Source organism: Lathamus discolor, chromosome 12, assembly GCF_037157495.1.
Source record: "Lathamus discolor isolate bLatDis1 chromosome 12, bLatDis1.hap1, whole genome shotgun sequence".
Classification (NCBI taxonomy): domain Eukaryota; kingdom Metazoa; phylum Chordata; class Aves; order Psittaciformes; family Psittacidae; genus Lathamus; species Lathamus discolor.
Window position 1 is genome coordinate 119,540 of NC_088895.1, and position 16,039 is coordinate 135,578.

The 16,039-nt window shown below is 45.3% G+C and overlaps 1 long non-coding RNA gene across 2 annotated transcripts; it reads right to left on the reverse strand.

Moving 5' to 3' along the window:
* Window positions 1-1,490: 1,490 nt before the first annotated feature.
* LOC136020970 (uncharacterized) lies at window positions 1,491-15,681 on the reverse strand. Of its 2 annotated transcripts, XR_010615617.1 has the most exons (3): window positions 15,361-15,681; window positions 3,920-4,112; window positions 1,491-3,163 (listed from the first exon to the last, which is right to left on the reverse strand). It is a non-coding gene; the product is annotated as an uncharacterized LOC136020970 (long non-coding RNA). The 2 variants fall into 2 exon arrangements; XR_010615616.1 differs by lacking the exons at window positions 1,491-3,163; window positions 3,920-4,112 and adding an exon at window positions 14,122-15,025.
* Window positions 15,682-16,039: the final 358 nt, after the last annotated feature.

Sequence of the window (16,039 nt, forward strand, 5' to 3'; positions counted from 1 at the left end):
CTGTCAGAGGCATCATGAGAGAAAGGTGGAGAAGGATAGGCTGCAAGACAAGGAGTTACTTCAGCAGTTACTGCTGAAGCTGCTCATCCATGGCTGCAAAAACTTTTGTGTTTTATTCTGTGCAAAATGCGCTGGGGAAGCAAGAGATTTGCAAAAACCAGATTACAAAGGATTGTGGTGGATCAATCCTCAGTCAGCCTGTGTGGTCATTTCCATGTCAGGGACAGTGCCTGGTATCCTGAACATACACAGCACTACCTTAGTTCCAGCTGCAGAGCCCTCCTCCTCCATCCAGCCAGAAGCCTCGCTAAGCTTTCTGGAAATGTCTTCTCTCTGCTCCCCTGAGGATAAAAAACAACGCTCCTCCTGGTAAAGCTTCTCTTGCAAAGAACGAAGCAAGCGCTCCCATCAAATACCACTGAGCATGGAAGCATAAAACCACCCATCACCCCCTTGCAACCAGGCTGGAATGTAGACTCCTGGAGTGCTGTCTGCACTGGCCAGGAGATACTCACTCAACCCTCCCACATCTGAGCTCCTGCTCCCAATGTTACCAGGAGCATGATGGTAACACAGTAAGTATAAAGACACCTGCACACCAGGTACACGATGGAAAAGCTGTAACCATGGTAACTTCACATGCACGTAACTGCACAGCAATGGTTCTTGAGAAGCTGTACCTTCTTCATAGCCTGAGAGCAAGCATTCCAAAATGCCTGGGTAGGCACACAGAAAAGGTACTTAACACTTAATGTGTTAAGACATATCTGGGGAAAGTCTTGCACTTCTATCTAGTCCCCGTGGGCTTAGCAAGGCTAGAGGTAGCAGAAAAATGACTGAAAGACGAAAGCTGCGCTCTTCAAATCATCTCCCCCTAGCCCAAACAACTCTTCTGCATTCAGATCAGCCAATCTGCACAAGTTACAAAGGTGCAACGGGCCATTAAAAACTACACTGAGAGCAATGGGTGGTGGGACTTTCAAACACTGGCATACAGATTTACCAAAAGCCACCTGGTTGGTCACACCAGGGGATCTGCCAACAGTGCTGCCCCACCCCAATCAGAACTTTTATGTACTGTAGAGAGGCATAACATTCCTGTGGTCCACATAAAGAATCTGTTGGGGAAGACAGTCTGGGTTATTCCTGCTTCAGGTAAAGGCAAACCTACCCATGGGACTGCTTTTGCTCAGGAACCCGGATACACTTGGTGGGTGTCCTGGGTTCAGCAGTAGCAGTCAGTTTTTCTCCTTCTTAGTAGCTGGTGCAGCACTGTGTTTTGACTTTCAGCCTGAGAACATTGCTGATAACACAAATGTTTTAGTCTGACCAAGGACTTTCTGAGCCTTATGCTCTGCCAGGGAGGAGGGAAAGCCGGGAGGAAGCAGAGACAGGACACCTGACCCAAACTAGCCAAAGAGGTATTCCATACCACAGCACGTCATGCCCAGGATGTAACGGAGAGTTACCCAGAAGGACTAGGGCACTGCGGGGTTGGACGAGGTATCGGTCGGTGCTCGGTCAGGTGGGGTTGGGGGAGTTATCGGTCGGCTGGTGTTGAGGTGTTGTATTCTCATCCCTTGCTATTTCCTTTATCATTATTATTATTGGTGGTAGCAGTAGTGATTTGTGTTAACCTTAGTTACTAAACTGCTCTTATCTCAACCCGTGGGAGTTACATTCTTTCAATTCTCCTTCCCATCCCTCCAGGAGCAGGGGGAGGGCAAGAAAGGGGGGGGAGTGAGTGAACGAGCTGTGTGGTTGGGTTCAAACCACGACAGTGGGTAATGCGGGAAGACGGGGAAGTCCTGTGTGTACCTCAAGGGGATTTAATTCTGAGGGAAAACAGCCAATGAACTCAATTATCTGCTGTTGCCTGCTATGTAATACTTCTATAGCCCATCACCTAGATGCCCATCTCCGCCATTCTGGGCTTTGAAGAAAAGATATGGGCTGTCATGATCATCAGCAGAGATTAAAGGCATGAAAAAAGCTAGCAGCAACAGCAGAAATGTCCTCAGAACACCATCAACTGACCCTGACTTCCCTCCAATTATCACCCCAACAAAGAATGAGCTTTGATGAAACCAGACGAGCCCAGCAGTGACCAGACAAGTTTGGCAGTGTCGTCAGCAGGCAATAACCTAATACTTCAGTCTGGGAAGAGTGCTGATAAGTCACCTATGTTTTTCGTTCTTGCTGAGTAATGCTTACTCTGATCAAGGACTTTTCAGACTCATGCTCTACCAGTGAGGAGGGGAAGCCAGAAGGAAGCAGAGACAGGACACCTTACCCAAACTAGCCAAAGAGGTATTCCATACCACAGCACATCATGCCCAGGACAGAAACTGGGGGCAGTTACCCAGAAGGGCAAGATTGCTGCTTGGGTTCGGCTGGGTATTGGTTGGTGGGTGGCGAGCAATTGTATTCTGTCCCCTTGTTACTTCCCTTATCATTATTATTACTGGTGGTAGCAGTAGTGGTTTCCGTTATACCTTAGTTACTGGACTGTTCTTATCTCAACCCGTGGGAGTTACACTCTTTCCATTCTCCTCCCCATCCCTCTAGGAGCAGGGGTAGAAAGAAGGGGGTGGAGTGAGCGAGTGGCTGCCTGGTTCTGAGTTACCGGCTGGGCTTAAACCATGACAACAAGACACTTCTACCTGCTCTCCTGGCCTTCTCATTTCTTGATATCCCTCTCTTACCTGGGTCTCAAAGGTGAATGACTCCAAGCTGTTGGCCAATTTCTCTCTTTCTTGTTTCTCTAGATCTCTGATTGTCAAGTCTTAGAGTCTAGCATGCAAAGAGAACAGTAATCAGAAGTAGCAAGTGCCTTTAGCTGAGCAGCACATCATATACATAAGCTTCTGATGACAGCAGCGCTACATGAGCCACCACCATTCCAAAGCAATTCACTTCCTTTACGTGGAGCTTTAACCCAGCAGAGCCATTTCAAACATCCCTTTTTCATCAAGCTCTTCACTTCGTCCTCCAGCAGGTAGGGCACATCATTTACACCCAGTTCCAAGAGGACCTCATGGACAAGTTTCTGCTTCTTGGGTGCTTTGATCTTCTTCCCTTCCTTTGTTCTGGTAACCGTGCTGTCACTGGAATTTTTGTATGGTTCTTCCTCTTTCACATTTTCTCTATTTCCTTTGGGATCCTGTAACAGAAAAAATACATTCTCAGGCAGTGGAACAGATTTGCGGGTTTTCCAGATTTTTTCTCAGGGCAGGGGACAAACACGGAAAGAAGAGTTCACCTGCGTACACTCTGTGAGAGAAACAGTGATGTTTTCACAATATCGGGGATGGGGCTTTGCAATATTAAGATTTTGCAATAGTGGGGCCGAGGCTAAGTTACTAAGGAAATGAAACAAAGGGTTTGAAATACGATGACTTAAACAGACACACTCTGTGGTTAAAGACAATGTCATCTTTGGGTGACAGACACACTCTGTGGTTAAAAAGAATGCTATCTTTGTACAACATATGAAACTTAGCTGGTGCAAACTGGTTCTGTAGTTAAACAGTAATTTGGGGTATAACATGTCTGCCAGAGAGTTATGAAATTGAACCATAAAAGGAGAGAAAGTGGCATACAAAATAGAATAAGGGAAGGTGTGACCAGAGGCGGGACAGTTAGCACATAGGTTATACATGTCAGATACGCTGTAAACCTTGGAGTCCCCACCCAATGGGAAAACGTGGGAAAAGGGAGGGAACATGCAGACAGGATAGGAAAAAACAAATCAAAGTTCTGGCTACTTGCCAGGACACTCGTTTTCACACAAACGTTAAATAAATACCTGCTTCACTGCTGTGTCTGACCAAGGTCTGCCTGAACCTAGAGACTGTTTCTCACAATTCAACTTCTCAGACACCAAAATCCAAGACCATTTCCTCAGTGGGATGCTCACCTGAGATTCCATCTTCTTGCCTTCTTCCTTTTTCTGGGATTCTGCTCTGGGAGGGGCAGTTTCTGCCTGACCTGGAGACAGATGCTTCTCTTCTCCCTGCTCTTCACTGGCATCTTCCGTACTGCTTTTCTGGGCTTGCTTCTTCCCCTTTCTCTTCTTTACCCACCTTTGTTAGGCATTCTTCTTCTCCTTCCTGGTCATCACAGGCAAGCAATGGGGAAAACAAAACAAGCGTTTCACAGAAGAGACAATCTCCTGCAAAAAAAACGTATGTACGAAAACCAGCACTCACAGCGACTGCAGCCATTAGTGAGGGCCTGTGCTTGAGCTACAACAGTAACTAAGAGTCACTTCAGTGCAGGACATGACTCCGTGATGAAGCACAGAGCCTGCTGGACACCTGCACAGACAACACACGGCCAGGAGCCTGTCCACAGTGCACCAGGACAGTCTAGAAATGAGAGACTTCCCCAGAAACAAGTCCTGGAACATTTTCAATTCATCCTCAAATAACCTCCTGTGACACCACACTCATTTTCAGCCACATGGAGTGACCAATAAGGTCATACATATTTTGTACTGTAGGGTGCTGTATGCATAGCCTGCATACTGGGCCATCCATAGCTATCTCATACATTAAACAAACTAAGATTTAAAGTGCATTTGTAGAGCTTTAATGCAATACAGTCCATTTAGTTTTTAGGCGGCATAATTTTTAGATGGCATAAGATTAGGTGAAAAAGCCCTAGATCAACTGCTCCTAGATCTAAAGCCTTCACCTCGATGACCAAAGCAAATCAGCAGCAGAGCAAATAAAGATTCTGCCCGCTCTCAACAGACTGAGACTTGAAATGACTTGGCATAAAATAGAGAAGCCCTAAAGCCACCCACTCTGGTAACTCAATGCATCTCCTGCTACAAGCACCTTGCAGCACAGATGGAATCCTGGATCAGCTCCCTCACAACACTGTCTCTGTATCTAGAATAGTAAGCATTTATGAAGAAACCTAATGACTTTATTGTAGCAAGGCAGGTGTCCAAACCATGGGAAATCAGGAGAGCAGCAGCAGCAACTGAAATCCCTGCTGACAGTCTCAAACAGAAGAGCTGTGATTAGCTGGGGTCCACCAGGGCACAACACGTTAAGCTCTATCTGCAGAACAAAAGGAGGGCAACTAGCCCTGCTCCTGCTGCAGATCTCACTGCTTTCATGGAGAGAGAATTTCAGTCTCTAGATCTTTCAGCATTTTAAAGCTATGGTGAACAGTCTCATTTCCAAAATAACTCCAATCTTAGAATGGAAGTGAGAAACAGGGAATTCCTTGGCTAGTTTCTAAACGGGTATTTCCATCTTCGTCACTTTCCCTATGAATGAAGATGCAGTGTGAATTAAGGACCTTCCGGGTGACCCCCAGTTTCTTTACTCCCCTCAGAACTGAGCACGACGTGCTGTGGTATGTAGGGAATACTCCTTTGGCTAGCTCAGGTCCGGTGTGCTGTTTCTGCTCCCCTCCAGCTACTTATGCCCCTCCTCACCGGCAGAGGACAAAGGACCAAAACGTCCTTGATCAAGTGTGATAAGCACATAAACGTATTGGCTTTCGCAAATCATAGGTGTTGCTATGTGGATATAATTGTATCAGTTCGCAAAGCTTGCTAAAGATGCAAGATTAGACAACAAGTTGAAAATGGCCAGAACGCTTGACCAAAATGGAGTCACATTGATTACAGGGTTAACCAATGTACAAGGGGATAATACAGGGAAATCCGACTAATATACAGGGGAGTGTATAAAGGGGTTAGAAGAATTCGCTTGCTTAAACAAAAGTATTGTCTGTTGTAAACACCTATCATGCCTACTAAGCAGAACAAGGCACAAACTACTGATAAGGGGAGAAGCAGAGGTCTGGTTCTACTGATAAGTAACTACAGACAAGGAAAAGCAGATGCCTGAGTCTATTGATAAGGGGGAGAAACAGATGGTTTATGGCTGGGATACCAACCAAACCCCAAGGCTATGCATGAAGATTAAAAGGTGAAAAGTTTAAGAAGAGGAAGACTCATTTACTTCATCTTTAAGACCCCTGCCCATGACCAGAGGGGGCACTGCACAGGCACAAAGGACCTTCTAGCTCATTATAATATGAAGCGGGGATAGATACTAAATATGTATATGCGTATCAGTAATCTAATGCGCATATATATACCTTAAGAGAATAAATGTAAAGGGAAAAACGACCCTGTGTGTGCATACTTTGGAGGAGCTATTCCCATGCACCTCAGCGCTGAATAAAAAGCATACCTACTTTACAACTTTAACGAGTTGTGGAGTCAATCTGTTAGCGTAAGAATAAATACATAACCACCGGAATGGTTATATGAGGTGCTTTATTGCAGCGCGGGGAAACCAGGGGGACTCGCCCAAATCTGGCTTCAACCTCGTCACATCGTGTCCACAATTTATATCCTAAAAGTTTCACAGTTAATACATATTCATCATAGGTTACAACATTTAACTAATACATATGCATTAGGGATTGCCACATCCATCTATTACGACATCTTTTCTTTTTGGCGCCCAACGTGGGGCCCGAAGGGTTGAGATAAGGACAGATCTGACCGGATTAATAGTCACTCGTCACAATGCTGATTTATTGGCTCTCAAAGCTGTTCCTCTTGGTCTCACAGGTTCAGAACTCTGTACATTACATACAGCCGGTATTTGCTGTGGTACTGTTTTTCAAGTGTGGGGCTTGGGCTAAGGTTTTTGTCTCATTGTACTTTATTATAATGACTTGTAATACAATAGAATCATTGATCATGAAACTGATTGGTCTTATGTTCCCAGTGTGGTCACCACCTTTATACTTTGGGAGGTATATAATACAGGTGCTTAGCAATTTCACATCTTTTTTCTCCTTCTCGGGTGGTCAACCTGTGAAGGAAACATTCTTTTACCCTCCTAGCCCCCCTCTCAGACCAGCTACAGCATCATTTGAGAGTTTCGAAGTTCTTGAATGGCCTTTTAATATTGTTGAGACCTGTTTCCTGATTGTGATGGGGATTTCCATGTTGGCACGCATACGGAGTATGTTTTGCCCACAACCATCTCGTTTGATTTCAAGAGTTAAGCAGAGTCAGGTTTGGGCCTTGTCTGGGGTTAAATGACGATATGGGAGGAACAAGAGATCTTCCCCAAGGCTGGACAGTCATGAGGCAGGGTGTGTGGGACAGTATGAGCGAGTATCTGGTCCACTGGGCCCCTCCAGTGCTTTGGAAGCGTCGGAGATGGAAGGCAGCTCTATGGAGTCCCCAGCAACAAGCTGCAGAAACTGCTGAAGGGGACAGTGAATTATTTTGAGCTTGGTGGGCCCATGACACTTCAGGCCATCAGGGCAGAGATGCGACACAGAGATGGACTCATGATCGAGGGGTGGACTTAGCAATGGACACTACTGACCAGGTTATTCACGAGTGTGAACACTGCACACAGCCTCTCCTGCTCTGAGAGGCTGTTACAAGAGATGGAGCCTGACATCATGGACCACATGGACTCAGCAGCTTTATAGGTCCATGCACTAAGAAATGATCTTTATCTCTATGTGTATGTAGACGTATATATATATGTAAGAGTGATGGTATATTGAAAATGTGGGATCTGAGCATGACGTGAATGGTATGGAATAAGGGGTGGATACTGTCCTGGGTTCAGCAGCAGCAGTTATTTTTCTCCTTCTTAGTAGCTAGTGCAGTGCTATGTTTTGCTTTTTTGGCCTGGGAACAGTGCTGATAACACCGATGTTTTCAGTTGCTGCTCAAATGTTTGGTCTGCCCAAGGACTTTCTGAGCCTCATGCTCTGCCAGGGAGGAGGGGAGGCTGGGAGGAAGCAGACACAGGACACCTGACCCAAAGTGACCAAAGAGGTATTTCATACCACAGCACGTCATGCCCAGGATGTAACGGGGAGTTACCCCGGAAGGGTGGGAACGGTAGGGTTGGACAAGGTATCGGTCGGTGCTCGGCTGGGGGGGAGTGGGGCGAGTTATTGGTCGGCTGGTGCTGAGGTGTTGTATTCTTTCTTCTTGTTATTTCCTTTATCATTATTATTATTGGTGGTAGCAGCAGTGATTTGTGTTATACCTTAGTTACTAAACTGTTCTTATCTCAACCCGTGGGAGTTGCATTCTTTTCGATTCTCCTCTCCGTCCCTCCAGGAGCGGGAGGAGGGCAAGAAGGGTGGGGGGAGTGAGTGAACGAGGTTTGTGGTTCGGTTTAAACCACAACAGGAATACTAGCACAGGACTTGGGCCTGTACAGGAGAGCAGTTAAGCAATTGGACTCTGTAGCTGAAGGATGGCCTGGATACCTCAGGGCCGTTGCAGCAGTTGTACTAAACATCCAAGATTCACCTTGGGCCAGAAAATGACTGTGCTGGTATCCTATACAGTGTCTGCAGTGCTGAAAGCGAAAGGTGGGCACTGGCTTTCCCCACAAAGGTTTCTGAAATATCAAGCCATCACGGTGGAACAAGACAATGTAGAGATAGTGGTAACTAACATTGTCAACCCAGATTCTTTCCTCAGCAGAAACGAAGGAGAACCAGTACACCACGACTGCCTGCAGACTATTGAGGCCACATATTCCAGTTGTCCGGATCTGAAAGATACCCCTTTAGATGACGCAAAAACCTGGTTTACTGATGGGAGCAGCGATGTCATCAGTAGAAAACAGCATGCTGAAGTAATAGAATCCAGACCATTACCCGTAAGCACCTCTGCACAGAAGGTGGAACTGATTGCTCTGACTAGAGCTCTGGAACTGGCAAAAGGGAAAAACATAAATGTCTGTCCAGACTCAAGATATGCATTCAGAGTTGTGCATGCACATGGTGCCATTTGGAAGGAGAAGACTGTTGAATTCACAAGGAAAAAAACATTAAACACACACAAGAAATATTGAGACTGTTGGAAGCAGTCCAACTACCTGAGAAGGTGGCAATTATGCACATCAAGGCACACCAGAAGGTGAGCTCAGAATTAGAGGAAGGAAAAGAGCTGGTGGACAGAGAGGCAAAAGAAGCAGCAAAAGATGAGATTACAATTGAAGGAGCTTTAATTCCTGATGGGAAAATTTCTCTGGAAGGTAAGCCAAACTATAATAAGGAAGATCAGAAATTGATTATAGATCAAGATGGAATATTTAATGAGGAAGGGTGGGCTAGTACACCACAGGGGAAGATAATTGTTCCCTCATCTTTCTTATGGTCCTTAGTAAAGAATGCATATCAAAAACACACTGGGGAGTGGATGCCTTGTATAAATATTTGATAAGCAAAATTATGGCTAGAACTCTGTATGCTACTATTCAACAGGTAACTCACCAGTGTGATCTCTGCCTCCAAACAAACCCAAAAAGTAATCCTAAACCCAAAACAGGTCAAACTGGGAGGGGCAATGAACCAGGACAACAGTGGCAGATCGACTTTACAGAACTGCCAAGAAAAGGGGGGTATAGATACTTGTTGGCACTAACGGATACCTTTTCAAATTGGCCAGAAGCCTTTCCAACTAGAACTCAGAAAGCCTGAGAAGAAACGCAATTGATACAAAGAACATAGGCCTTGACACAGAACAAGGCATTTATCATTTTGAAATCCATCCAGACATTACTCAAAGGACTGTACTTGTATATATTGTACTTGCATATACTGTATATATGTGTGTGCTTGTGACTGTTAAGAATAATTCTAATTTTTATATGCTACCATCCAACAAGTAACTCAACAGTGTGATCTTTGCCTTCAAACAAACCCCAAGATTACTCCCAAACTTAAAATAGGACAAATTGGCAGAGGTAATGGACCAGGCCAACAATGGCAGATTGACTTCACAGAACTGTCAAGAAAAAGGGGGTACAGACATTTGTTAGTACTAACAGACACCTTTTCAGGTTGCCCAGAAGCCTTTCCAGCTAGAGGCACACAAGCCCGGGAGGTAACAAAGATATTGTTACAGGAAATAATACCACAATATGGAGTTCCAGCCACTATATCTTCAGACAGAGGACCACATTTTGTTTCAAAAGTGGTACAACAAATTAACAAACATTTAGGTATTGATTGGCAACTTCATACTCCCTACCATCCTCAGTCAAGTGGTCAGGTGGAGAAAATGAACCATCTAATTAAATAACAAATAGTGAAATTGGGTGAGGAGGCCAGTCTACCTTGGCCCCAAACACTTCAAGTAGCTCTGTTGAGAATTCAAACTAAACCAAGAACTCGAGAAGGGCTGAGCCCTTTCGAAATTCTGTATGGAAGGCCATATGGAGTCCAACAGGGAACGTCTCTCCAAGTGGGAGAAGAGACTATGAGTAACTATATAATAGAGCTAGGAAACAACTCAGAAAAATTGAAGAATATGTGGCTGGAACTCAACTGGATAGTCCCATACATAATATACAACCTGGAGATTATGTGTATATAAAATCTTTCAGACCCACAGGGGAAAAAGATCTCGAACCAAGGTGGAAAGGGCGGTTCCAAGTACTACTCACAGCTTTCACAGCTATCAAAATTAGAGTACAAAATGTCTGGATTCATCATACTCGAGTCAAGAAGGCTCCAAAGGCTCCCTGGAAAATCACATCAATTGATAATAACAGACTGAAATTAAAACTAACTCGCGAAAGACAGAGTAATCTATGGCTGTCAACACAATGTTGCAATTGTGATCAGAATATAAATCCGGATTATCACTTATTACCTGGATATGAGATAAGGACAGTGTAGTGCAAGGGCTACACATACTGCATGAAGCTTGGCCCAATTATTATAGACAAATATTTTAGTAGCATATTTAGTTAAAATGAAACACTTATTGATATTAATCCTTTATACCTATAACATGGTCCAAGCCATAGAAAAAGAAACATCAATATTGTATGTCTCCCCTTACATGGGCAAACAAGACTGGGGTTACTGACTTCTGTCTGACCTTGGCACAGGTGGGAAATCCTTTCCAAACGTGCCTAATTGGTATACCATACTTGAGCCCCTTTGATTTTCAAGGATGGGTAACGAATGACTCAATTTTAAATCTTATCACAGTAATCGAAATGGTCAAGAGAGCTCGAGGGACCAATTGGACAGTTGCATCAGCCCAAATGGGTTTTTTATAAAATACTTAAATCGTTCCACTATCCCAGTGCAAGAACTCCCAACTCTTGGGATCTGACAGAACCAATCAGAGCTGTATAACTTTTAATACATAGTCAAGCAAAGTCCCTGAGACCAAGGTAACTAGTGGTAAGACATGGTATCATAATATAATCGCTTACTGCTCAGGATCATCTCCAACGTTACGATACAATGATAAAATACTGTCCTGGGTTCAGCAGTAGCAGTCATTTTTCTCCTTAGTAGCTAGTGCAGTGCTGTGTTTTCATTTTTTGGCCTGGGAACAGTGTTGATAACGCTGATGTTTTCAGTTGATGCTCAAATGTTTGATCTGGCCAAGGACTTTCTGAGCCTCATGCTCTGCCAGGGAGGAGGGGAGGCTGGGAGGAAGCAGACACAGGACACCTGACCCAAGCTAGCCAAAGAGGTATTCCATACCACAGCACGTCATGCCCAGGATGTAACGGAGAGTTACCCGGAAGGGCAGGGACTGGAGGGTTGGACGAGGTATCGGTCGGTGCTCAGCTGGGGGGAGTAGGGCGAGTTATCGGTCAGCTGGTGTTGAGGTGTTGTATTCTCTTCCCTTGTTATTTCCTTTATCATTATTATTATTGGTGGTAGCAGTAGTGGTTTGTGTTATACCTTAGTTACTAAACTGTTCTTATTTCAACCCATGTGAGTTGCATTCTTTTCGATTCTCCTCTCCGTCCCTCCAGGAGCAGGGGGAGGGCAAGAAGTGGGGGGAGTGAGTGAACGAGGTTTGTGGTTGGGTTTAAACCACAACAAATACCCAAAGCTCTACCCCCAGGATATTTCTTGATATGTGAAGACCAAGCATGGCCAGGAATTCCTTCCAAACCCTTTGGAGGACCATGTTATCTAGGTAAATTGTCCCTGTTTGCAGCCTCCAAAAGGCATTTAGTCCAGGACATGAAGGGCAGTCTCCGCAGAGACAAACGATCCATTGAGCAATTAGGCCCGAATTGCGATTCCACTTTAAAAATCTGGAATCACATAGCAAGATTTTTGGTGGCATTATTTGTACCAGGTATAGCTGCGGGAAAGCATTGGCAGATATACATTGTTTGGCATGTTGGGTGGCTAAGCAATTAAATATAACTTCAGATGTGATACCCTCACTTGCCACAAACACAGACAGTATAAGACACGCATCTTTACAAAACTGAGCAGCAACTGATTTTTTATTATTGGCCCATGGCCATGGTTGTGAGGATTTCAAAGGTATGTGCTGCATGAACTTATCTGACCATTCTGAATCAATTCATGCTAAGCTGCGAAAATTGCAATAAAATATGCAAGAGCTTAAAATTGTTGGAGGCAGATTGGATGAATGGCTAAATAACTTAGGAGTTACTGGATGGTTCAGGGAAATACTTACACAAGGTCTTCTAATCTTAGCTATAGGACTACTCATTTTAATGATTGTACCTTGCATAATATAATGTATATCAAAATCACTTCATAAATCGATAGAAAGAACATGGATAGCTCTATCATAAATAATACAGTAAAATAATTTACTTACTTTATAGAAAAGGGGGGATTGATACAGGGTTAACCAATGTACAAGGGGATAATACAGGGAAATCTGACTAATATACAGGGGAGTGTATAAAGGGGTTAGAAGAATTCGCTTGCTTAAACAAAAGTATTGTCTGTTGTAAATACCTATCATGCCTACTAAGCAGAACAAGGCACAAACTACTGATAAGGGGAGAAGCAGAGGTCTGGTTCTACTAATAAGCAACTATTGACAAGGAAAAGCGGATGCCTGAGTCTGTTGATAAGGGGGAGAAACAGATGGTTTATGGCTGGGATACCAACCAAACCCCAAGGCTATGCATGAAGATTAAAAGGTGAAAAGTTTAAGAAGAGGAAGACTCATTTACTTCATCTTTAAGACCCTTACTCACAGGAGGAAGACTCATTTACTTCATCTTGAGAACCCTGCCCATGACCAGAGGGGGGCACTGCACAGGCACAAAGGACCTTCTAGCTCATTATAATATGAAGCGGGGACAGATACTAAATATGTATATGCGTATCAGTAATCTAATGCATATATATACCTTAAGAGAATAAATGTAAAGGGAAAAACGACCCTGGGTGTGCATACTTTGGAGAAGCTATCCCCATGCACCTCAGCGCTGAATAAAAAGCATACCTACTTTACAACTTTAACGAGTTGTGGAGTCAATCCATGTATCAACATAACAAAACAATTTGTAAAGGTAAAAGAAAAGGGGGGGGGGGCTTGATATGAGGAAAGCTAGTGCCTGCAAAACATACGGTTAAAGTACTTTTAGCTTAACTTAGGTTGAAGATAAAGAACAACGTTTATGTTGTAAGTCTGTGGAATTTAGTGGCCTCACTAAACATGAGTAAATTATTTCACACCATCCTTCTACTTGACAGTTAGAGACAGTGCCTCACGAACATCTGCTAGCTTTGGATACTCCTTGTCTGCCCATCCTGCAATAAATTCTGCAGAAAGGTCACACTGTCCTAAATCTTTGCCAGCTATCAGAAAAATTATGGATATGGCTGGTTTCAGCTAGATTTGTGACTACTGGCGCATCCAACTGTGCCAAAGGTGTAAAGTACACCGTGAAGAAGACTGCTTACTTCATCTTGAAGACCCCTGCCTGCATGAGGAAGACTGCTTACTTCATCCTCAAGACCCCTGCCCACAATCACCGGAAAGCAGTGCGCAGATGCCAAGAGGAGGAGATTTACGATAATCACAGAATCACAGAATAGTTAAGAGTTGGAAAGGACCTTAAGATCATCTAGTTCCAACCTCACACTAAAACTTGCCACCTAAGGCTTCATCCAACCTGGCCTTGAACGCTGCCAGGGATGAAGCATTCACAACCTCCCTGAGCAAATAAGTTCCTGGAGCTAGTTATAATATTCCCCACCAATACGCGGGAATTATGACTATGCATATGACTAATTCAATAGTGAAAGTGTTAGCGTAAGAATAAACACATAACCACCGGAATGGTTATATGAGGTTCTTTATTGCAGCGCTGGGAAACCAGGGGCACTCGCCCAAATCTGGCTTCAACCTCGTCACATCGCGTCCACAATTTATATCCTAAAAGTTTCACAGTTAATACATATTCATCATAGGTTACAACATTTAACTAATACATATGCATTAGGGATTGCCACATCCATCTATTACGACATCAGCCTCTTCTGCGCTTGCGCGGCCCCCTCTGGTGGTCGTCTGGTGGTCGTTCCGATAAGTAAGAATCTTCCTCAGATGAAGTAAGAAGTCTTCCTCAGGTTGTCCTTTTCACCTTTCCCCCACTTGAGTATATTCCAATCCTTGTGTAAACGTTAGCACCCTCTTATCTTCTTTCTGGTATGCTCTTCCAGCTATCTTATACACAGGTTCCACTTGGGTATAGTCTCCAGTACATACTTTTCTAAATCCTTTTATACTCCTTTTACCATATTTGGTTATGCTATGTTTTTGTAGCATTGGGTACAAGACAGCTGTGATATATTGCAACATTAGAACCGCCGTGATACAAAACCACGAAGTCACAGCATTTTCTAATATACAAAACCTCACTATTAATTTATAAATTTCTCAAACATAATAATTTCTACTATTTTATACAATTGTTTTATCATACAAAATTCTGCTCTTTCCAACAAAAGTATAGAAACCTGTATCAAATGTTAATCAGTGCGCCTCCAGCTATGGTCACGCGCCCAGCGCTGTTGCTTTTGCTTTATTGACTTTGTCCCTCAATAAAACCCTGTTATTTCTATTAGAGGAGAGATCTCGTACTTCACATCGGGGTAAGCGGGACTGAGCAACAACTGAAACATCGGTGCGTTACCAGCGTTATTCTCAGAGTAAAGGTGAAACACAGCGCTGCACCAGATCCTAGGAAGAGAATTAACTCTGCTACAGCTGAAAACAGGGCAAAGGGAGAGAGACAAGCACAGTGGCAGGGAGCAGGATCCCGGGCCAGGAGACTCCGAGGCGCCTGAGATTCATCAACGGAGATTACAGGAGAATCAAGCTCACTGGGGGCTCCTGACCCGGCTCGTCTCCGGCAGACCGCAACCGTGGCGCTGTGAAGCTTCCCGCCCCGGGCGGCCAGCGGGCAGGAGACGTCCGTCTGCGCCGGCCCAAGGGACGGACGGGCGGGCGGGCGGACGGGCTGTCCTCGCTCGCCTCCCCGGTAACCCCGGACTCCCAGTGGGCTTGGATCTCACCTGCTGCCGCCGCTGCCGGGACCTGGACCCTACCCGCCGCCATGCTGCTCCCGGGCGCTGCGCATGGGGCACACCGAAAAGGCGCGCCGGAGGGACCAGAACCGGTGCGCGAACACCAGGCTACGGCCACGAGCACCCCAGTGTTCTACCGCGCACTCGCCGATACCTGAACGCGGAGCGGCTGCAGCGGCGGCGACTGCTCACCGGGAGGCAGCAGCGACCACGCGGCACTGACCCGCCAGATACCGCGACCGCTTCCGGCTAACAGCCGCGGCGACAAAGGGAACGCCATGGATCATGAGCGGAGCCCTGGGTGCAGTACCGAACTCCGGACAGAGATGGCAGCAGCGAGAGGCTCCCGGCTCAGTACACACACCCGCATCACCACCACCTGCAGTACCGAATTCTGGACACAAGACGGCAGCACCGAGCTGCGCCCGGCGCCACACGGCACACCCCACACCCCCCCCCCAAACCTGCTATACCGAGATTTGTAGGGGTATTCCCCCCTCAGGCACCCTCCCCTGCCTCAACCCTTGTAGACACAGAATCAGGGGTTTGGGTATATTTTGGGGCCACCACAGCGGGTCCGGCTGCACAAGCACAGCCCGTCATCGAAAGGTCTTTTGGGGAGAATCAGCCACAAATCACACCATTACCCCCCTTTCTCCAGAGGACT